The sequence below is a fragment of the Peromyscus maniculatus genome, chromosome 9 (assembly GCF_049852395.1).
Source record: "Peromyscus maniculatus bairdii isolate BWxNUB_F1_BW_parent chromosome 9, HU_Pman_BW_mat_3.1, whole genome shotgun sequence".
Classification (NCBI taxonomy): domain Eukaryota; kingdom Metazoa; phylum Chordata; class Mammalia; order Rodentia; family Cricetidae; genus Peromyscus; species Peromyscus maniculatus.
This window is the reverse complement of record NC_134860.1, coordinates 14486709-14494873: the sequence shown is the minus strand read 5'-3', so window position 1 is coordinate 14494873 and position 8165 is coordinate 14486709. Positions and strand designations below refer to the sequence as shown.

General features: G+C 36.3%; 1 pseudogene; it reads left to right on the top strand.

Annotated features, from left to right (window-relative positions):
- The first annotated feature begins 4300 nt into the window (after window positions 1-4300).
- LOC121832493 (U2 spliceosomal RNA) lies at window positions 4301-4384 on the top strand (annotated as a pseudogene).
- The last annotated feature ends 3781 nt before the right edge of the window (window positions 4385-8165 follow it).

The following is an 8165-nucleotide window of genomic DNA, read 5'->3' as shown; positions in this document are numbered from 1 at the left end:
CTAGGTCTCATGCTTGCTGCCAGCAAACAGAGCCTATCAGAGAAAATCAATTACCAACAAGCTGCATTTGACTCTGTTTGTGTGTGTGTAGAATCCTTTTTTCTTTTTTTTTTTTTTTTTAGCTTTGTCTGGTTTTATGTGGAAATTCTTGCCAGAAGTTTGGGTACAACATGTATCTGGAAGTTTCTCTCCCTCCTGCCTGTTCACAAATACCCAGCTTCTTAAATAATTGACTCCTAGGGTTAATATCACCTATAAATGCTGGGCTGATAGCTCAAACTTATTGCTAACTAGTTCTTACACTTAAATTAACCCATAATTCTTATCTATGTTTAGACATATGACTTGGTACTTTTTCTCAAAATGACATTCTCATCTTTCTTCCTCTGTGTCTGGCTGGTGACTCCTTGACTCCACCCTCCTTCTCCCCAACATTCTCAGTTTGGTTTTCCCACTTAACTTCCTACCCAGCTACCAGCCAATCAGTGTTTTATTAAGCCAATTTGAATAACAAATCCTTATGGTGCACAAGAGGATTTTCCACAGCACCATGCATTGGCCATTCCTGGCCAGATAACATATGCACCCACTTAGGTGAAAGATAATATTGGCAGATCTTCATTGTCTATCAGGGAGCAAAATAGGGTCCCAGAATATAGACAATATATATTAATTGATAAGAATAATGTGAGATTTCTATAATGGAAAATGTTGATTTCTGTTGTTGTCCTGTTTAAGCAATCTTAAATTATACTTTATCCCTTAGCACAAGATGCACTATAGTTTTTAGAATGTCCCTCTGTTTTTTCACATCAAATTAGATTTATGTTTTTTCTGTTGATGCTGAATTGAAGAGAAAGAAAGATTATGTACTGGATAACCTCAACCAAGCTAAGGTAGCTTCCTGGAAGCTCAGTTTTTTCAACTGTCATACATGACATGGTTTAACGCACTAATGTTATGAGCTGTATTTAAATAAAAAATGGAAATCTTCCTATAATTTGAAATAACTGTCATTTGGTAGGCATTAAATATACCTCTCTTTCTCCCATGGGGAGATAATTCTCCTTGCTAATGGTGTGAAATGTGTTGAAGACCAGCAGGATATTATTTAAATAATTAATCTACTTATTTTTTCTTACTTATAGTGCATAATCATTGCTCTATTCAGGTGTATAAATACATTCACAAAAATATTTACAATTTTAGAAATGTAAGCACCAAGCTTATGCATGTAAATTTTCTTGGAAGACAGAATCTAAAGTTATTTCTACCATCAAATATTTGGAGTTTTTTTTTACTTTATATACACACAGAAGAGACAAAATTCACAACATCAAAAAGATCAAATGAGGAAATACAATTCTATTAATTTTGAAAAGATGGAAATGGTTGTAAAGAGTTGGTGATAGTGGACTTTCAAATGGCCAAAATTACCTGCAGTGGTTGGCAATTTACACTTATGTTTTAGACTTTATACCTTATGTTATGAATACAAAAATATGTTGTTTAAGATATGAGACACTGGGAAGCAGTGATTACATATTTGAAATTATTAGTGTTTAGCATTAGCTTAGTGAGGACTTGTACATAGCTTCTAAGTTCATAAGACTTAAGCTTAGAAAAAAAAACAGAGGTTCAAAGTGTGGGACTACTACTTGAAGGATTGCCATTTGATTTTACATTAAAAAGAATACATGTGTGTATATATACTTACATACATACACACACATCATAATTACACAAGTACAATTTGCTCAGTCTGTACAATAATATTAATATGTTTTCAAGATTGACCACTGAGTATTGGATAACTAATTGGGGTGCTCTTCTCTGGGGAGGATTATATGTCCTGCTCTTAAGAGCTACTACTGATCTACTAATTTTTTATTGGGCTTTGGTATTTTCTTAGCCAGTTAACATATATAAATGTATATGTGTCTGTATATATGTATATGTGTATGTGTATGTGTATGTACATGTACATGTATATGTATATGTATACTGGTGGTTTGAATAAGAATGGCCCCATAGGCTTATAGATTTGAATGCCTGGTCAATGCAATGGTACTACTTGGCAGGGATTAGGATATGTGACCTTCTTAAAGGAAGTTTGTCACTGATTTTTTCAAATGATCAATCCAGGCCCAGTAGCTCTTTTTCTTCCTCATGCCTGTGGATTCAGATGTAGAACTCTCTGCTACCTCTCTAGCACCATGTCTGCCAGCATGCTGCCATGCAGGTAATTGACTAAACTTCTCCACTGTAAGCATGCCTAAATTAAATGCTTTCTTTTGTAAGTGTTGCCACAGTCATGGTGTCTCTTCACAGCAATACGACATGGACTATGTGTGTGTCTGTGTGTAACAGCAACTTTGAAAGGGCCATGAATTTGAAAGAAATCAAGGTTTTGTTTTGGGGAGGTTTGGAAGAAGTAAAGGGAGAGGAGAAATGATTGAACTATAATCTCAAAAAAATGCCTAAAATATCTTTACTAGAGGAAAAGTTTGCTAACATTTGCTCTCAAATATTCTGCATCAAAATTTTCTACAACATCTACTTTTGCATTATTTAACTATTTTCATATAGGGATTTACACATGACACTATTAATTGATCAGATTCCTCAGTAAAAATATCTAACTTTAAATTATTAATTTTATATCATTTCTATAACAATTTTCTACCTCTTAGATATCCAGGAAATATATATATTTGCACTGTTCTGAAACTTTATTATATTTCTTGCCTTCCCTACAACCATATTTTGAGGTTTACTCCCCTTAAGACTCATTATACTCTAACATATGATCTTGTTACCTTAAATTATCTTTTACAGAATATAATGTTTTATGGGGATTTAGACTACATACACTTTTAATCTTAATGATATTACTAAATTTCCAAAGGCAGTGGGTCTGCAGTAGCAAAATTAGGTATGAAGTTTATTATGAATTTTGATTGATGTTGTCATGATGCTAAAAGAAATTCTGCTCTCTTCCTAATTAAGCTAGGGATGGGAATTTTTCATTTTTATTTTGTAATACTGGAAATCTAACTTATCACCTCCTTCATGCTGAGAAAGTGCCTTACCACTGAGTTATAGTCACAGTCTTTTTGTTAACTGTAGACAGAGTAACAATAACTTACTCTGGCTAGTCTTGAACTCACTAAATCCCAGATAGATATTGAACTTGCAATTCTCCTGCCTCAGCATCCTAAGTATCTGAGATTGATTAGAGTCATGCACCATTAGCCCCAAGTATAACTTTGATTTTTATTGAATGTTGTTTCTGTACATATTGATAGATTTATAAAAAAAATTCATTTATTTTGAATTCTATTATTTTGTTAATGGGAAGAATTTTATTAATTCATTTACAGGTTTTTTGTTTGTTTGTTTGTTTGTTTTTCGAGATAGGGTTTCTCTGTGTAATTTGTAGAGTAGATCTCACTCTGTAGACCAGGCCAGCCTTGAACTCCCAGAGATCTGCATGGCTCTGCCTCCTGAGTGCTGGGATTGAAGGCATGCACATTTACAATTTTAAATAATCCTTTCATAGCTCAAATAAATTCAGCTTGGTAATAAGTCAGGATCACAAGTCTTCTATGAACCTGATTATTTTATTTTATTGCTCATAAAATTCCTACATGCTATGGATCTCATCTGCTGACTAAGCTATTCATGAATCTTATGATGTATTTCATAACAGAAGCAAATTACTATTAAGACACACAAACTTATTTCAGTTAGATCACATGTAAGATATTTTTGTATAACATGGTTCTAATTTTGAAGTGTCTATTTTTCTCTTCACACATGTCCAGTTCTTTAGCTATCTTTTCCTCTTTTTTCTCTAATCGATTTTAATGTTTATTCCAAAGCTGCATGTATTGTTCACATGATCACCCTGGCCTTTGGCTTTGTATCCCAGTGAGACCTACAAACAGTATATCCTTTTCCTGAAATAAAATAGTGTTTGTCCTGAACACTAGATAATCTTCATGACAGTCATCTAAATGGCACTTTTTGCTGCATTCTCATCCTACTGAAAGGACAGCTGAAGCCATGTTGACACAGTGTTACCTTTTTTTCTTTTTCTTTCTTTTTTTTTTGGCAAGGGTCTCTGTTTTTTTTTTCATTTTTATTTATTTATTTATTTTTCTATTATCAGCCTGATAGAGTATAAATTCTTATCTTAATAGTGAAATGTTTCATTGAGGCTTACCCAGTAAATGAGTAAAACCAAAACTTATTATAAGCCACAGTCATTCTAGGGTCCCCCCTGCTATATAGCCTCCCTGGTTCTGTGGCCTTTTGGCTAAGATCAAGTGTAGTGTCTGTTCTTATCAGTTTAACAGCGTTACCCTTAACTCCACTCTATACCCAAGGCAGTCACTCAGTGATATGAGCTGATCTGAGCAATACAATCCCAAAATGCTAAGAGGGCTGCCATCTGGACCTTGGACATCAGCGATTGCATATGTGAGAAGGGGCAATCCTCAAGCTTCTGTCTGGTGGGAGTCAACCTCCCTGTAGTTACTTCCCTGTTATCTCCATCCACTGACAATTTGGGTGGCAGAAAGATGCACAGATGTTTCAAACTTGCTTAGAAGATCTGTTAAAATACATTTGTGTGATGGAAATAAATTTTGTAGTAAAGCAGAAAAAGTAATAAGTGGAGGAACAATGGAAGAGTCACTTCAATTGAAAGCAATAAAGATGAACAGAATTGGGATAGAGAGATGGCTCATGGGCTAAAAATAGCTACTGCTTTTGCAAAAACTCTTAAATTTGGTTCCCAGTACCCATATGATGACTAGCAATCATGTGGAACCCTGGTTCCAAGAATTCTAACATTCTCTTCTGACCTTCAAGAGCACTAGATGTGCACGTGGTATATGTAAACACATATGCACACAGAAAATATTCATACATATAAAATTTAAAAAATAAATCTTAAAAAAAGATAAGAATTGAGGTTTTTCAAGTGTGTGATCTTTCAGAGGAGAAGGATGGCAGCGGCAGCTAGGGGTAAAAAAGGGTTTTAGTCTCAGCTCTTAACTACTGCTTTGACCTCCTAGGCTTTTAACTGCACATTTGGCTCTGTGTTTCTTATTCAATAAGACCATTACATCTACATGTGAATATCCTTGGTGTGTTTTCCTACAACATAAGATTGGAGTGAGTGGGTGAGTATTACAAGACTGATAGCATACCATCTTAAAAATAGCATACAAAGTATTTGGTATTATTTTACATATAATACTTATAGAACCATTGTTTATAATAGACAAAAAGTAAAAAAAATTAAGTGTCCATCAACATATGTGAACCAATAATTTCTGTTATTTCCAATCTATAGAATGGTATTGAATAACAAATAAATGTGATGGCCTGATAGATGCTCCAACTTAGATAAACCTTGAAATTTTTGTTAGGTTATAAAAAAAAAAACAAAAAGCCAAATGAAATGAGTACATTTTGTATGACAGTATTTATATGAAAGATACAGGACAAATTTATAGAGACTTATCATACATTAATTGTCTCACAGTATCCAAATAGGATTGGAACCAATATACCAATGTATATGGATATTAATGTCCTTTTTGTAAAACACTATAGCATTTTTCTTTATGACGAAATATTTTTATTAATTCCTTTAGAATGTCATTCAATATATTTTAATCACTTGCAACACCCACTCCTCAACCTAACTCTTTCCAGGCACACCCCTACCCACCAACCAGGAATTTTCAGCATGTGCTGATTTTCAATACAGTTTTGACAAATGTGAAGGGAGAATAGTGAGAGAAAAAGAAACGAGGATGAAGAATTATAGACTATGGCGGCATTCTAAGACAGTGTGGGCCAGTGCAATGTAAGATCTGTAAGCTTCATGAAAGAGGATTTGAATTCCATAAAACCACACTGGTGCTAGTTAGTGTCTATGTAACAGTCTGATGGAAGGGTGCACTGGTAAGGAGGGGTAACATCTGGAGGACATGGCGATGGGGCAGCATGGCAGTGGGGCCTTTCCCTATCCTAATTTCCTACGTTAAGGTATGTTCCCTTGAAGAAGATGGGAGCAGCACGTTGACTTAGCTACAATGGAGACTACATTGGGAGCTAGGCTAACCTTGAGATGAGAAAGCATATCCTCTCACGGAGGTAGCAAATTTAATAGCATTTAAAAACCACAAGGAAACGTGTTTATAAACGAATCCACCTTTCCTTCCAGCTGCACGTGGTGGCACATGTCTGCAATGCCAGCCAATGAGAAAAGGGGAAGGAGGGTCAGGAGACCAAGGCTTTCCTGGGCTCTGTGACATGTTCCGGGCCGCTCTGGGCTTCCTGACACGCTCTCTCACAGAAGCTAAAAGCTTATCTTTCTGATTTAACTTGTCACCAGTGTTCTCTCACAAATTTCTCTCTAGTGTTACCCACAAAGCACACAGACACACACCTCTGCCACGGGAACTTTGCCTTACATGCTTTTCAGATCCCAGCTACTTTTTTGTCTTTACAAAAAAGCTCAGGTGTTGCCTCACTTCCTTGTGATATTTACTGGACATCTACCTGTTGACAGGATTTCTTTGATCACCTTTTCTGAAACCACAATCTCTGTCAGCACAAAGCATGCTCCATAAATTGCTTTCAGAGTGGAATCTATTTTCTTTCCCAACTATAGGCTGTATTAGTTCGGGGGGGTAGGGGCAGGAAATTGCCTACAAAACCTTGTAAATCCTTAATGTTGGTGCTGCAGTCTCCCAGCTTATGTAGGCAGCAGGTAATCTAATTATTCGTAGAAAGCAGCATTGTGAATAATTTAACAAGTGTTTGCCTTCAAGAAAATATTGAATTCAGAGCATTTTGCAAATAATTCAATAAACAGGAACAAATACTACAATACTTACTTTTTAGGAAAAATGTGCAGACCTAAAGGAAAGCTCTGTGCTTTTCTATACTCCTAGTCTCTTACTCCCCCTAGAGCTAATCAAAGGAATGCTCAAATCCTGGGTCTTTGATTAAAAAATATGAAGAAATGATTCAGCCCAGCTTTCTGCTGCTGTGTGGAGCAGCATATGAGTGCTGTGACTGACAGTCATACACATTATTTGACCGGGGCCCAGCTGGCTGATTGCACGTTAATCTAGTTGTTGCTGAGAAGATATTCTGTAGCTATGGTTTACATTTACACCCAGTTATCCTTAAGTAAAGATTATCCTTGCAAACCTGGATGGTGCAATTCCAATCAGCTGTGAGGCCTCAGCAGGGAAAAAAATGAAGATTTTCCCAAGGAAGAAAGAACATTCAGATTGCACCTTCATCTCTCCCTGGGCATTTCCATCTTCAACTATGGAGTCTGCATTTGCCTGTCCCTGCAAAGAATAGCTTTGGAATAATAAATATTCGACCTCTGTCTCTGTCTCTCTCTCTGTCTCTGTCTCTGTCTCTCTCTCTCTGTCTCTGTTTCTTTCTCTCTCTCTCTCTCTCTCTCTCTCTGTCTCTCTCTCTCTGTCTCTCTGCCTGTATGTGTGTGCATATTCTATGTGTCTCTTATAAATATGTATGTGTAAACACACACATTCATGGATAAATTAATAATAAGATTGGCATGAATGCCAAATAAAATCTTCAATTTTTAAAAAGAATGAATATGGGGGCATTTTTAAAGATTTATTTTTATTTTTGTGTGTTTATGTGTGTTTTGTGAATTTATGTCACATGTGCTCATTCAAGTGCACCACAGAGGGCCTCAAATGCACTAGACCATGGTTACAGGAGGTTGTGAGGACATGATGTAGATACTGGGAACCTAAAGAAACTTCAGAAGAGCAGGAGTCCTCTTAATCTCTGTACCAGCCAGGCAGCCCCCTTACGGATACATTTTCATGTTTGAGTACATGTATATATATAAAACATCTATGAGTGTGTGTGTGTGTGTGTGTGTGTGTGTGTGTGTGTGTGTGTGTGTGTGAGAGAGAGAGAGAGAGAGAGAGAGAGAGAGAGAGAGAGAGAGAAGTGGTGTCAATGTCAATCTTTCTTTCTACTACCAAGAGACCATTGAGGGCTGATGAGATGACTTAGCAGGTAAAGGGACTTGCCATCAAGACCCAGTTCAATCTCTGGCCTCCATATGTAGGCTGTGGCACACACAC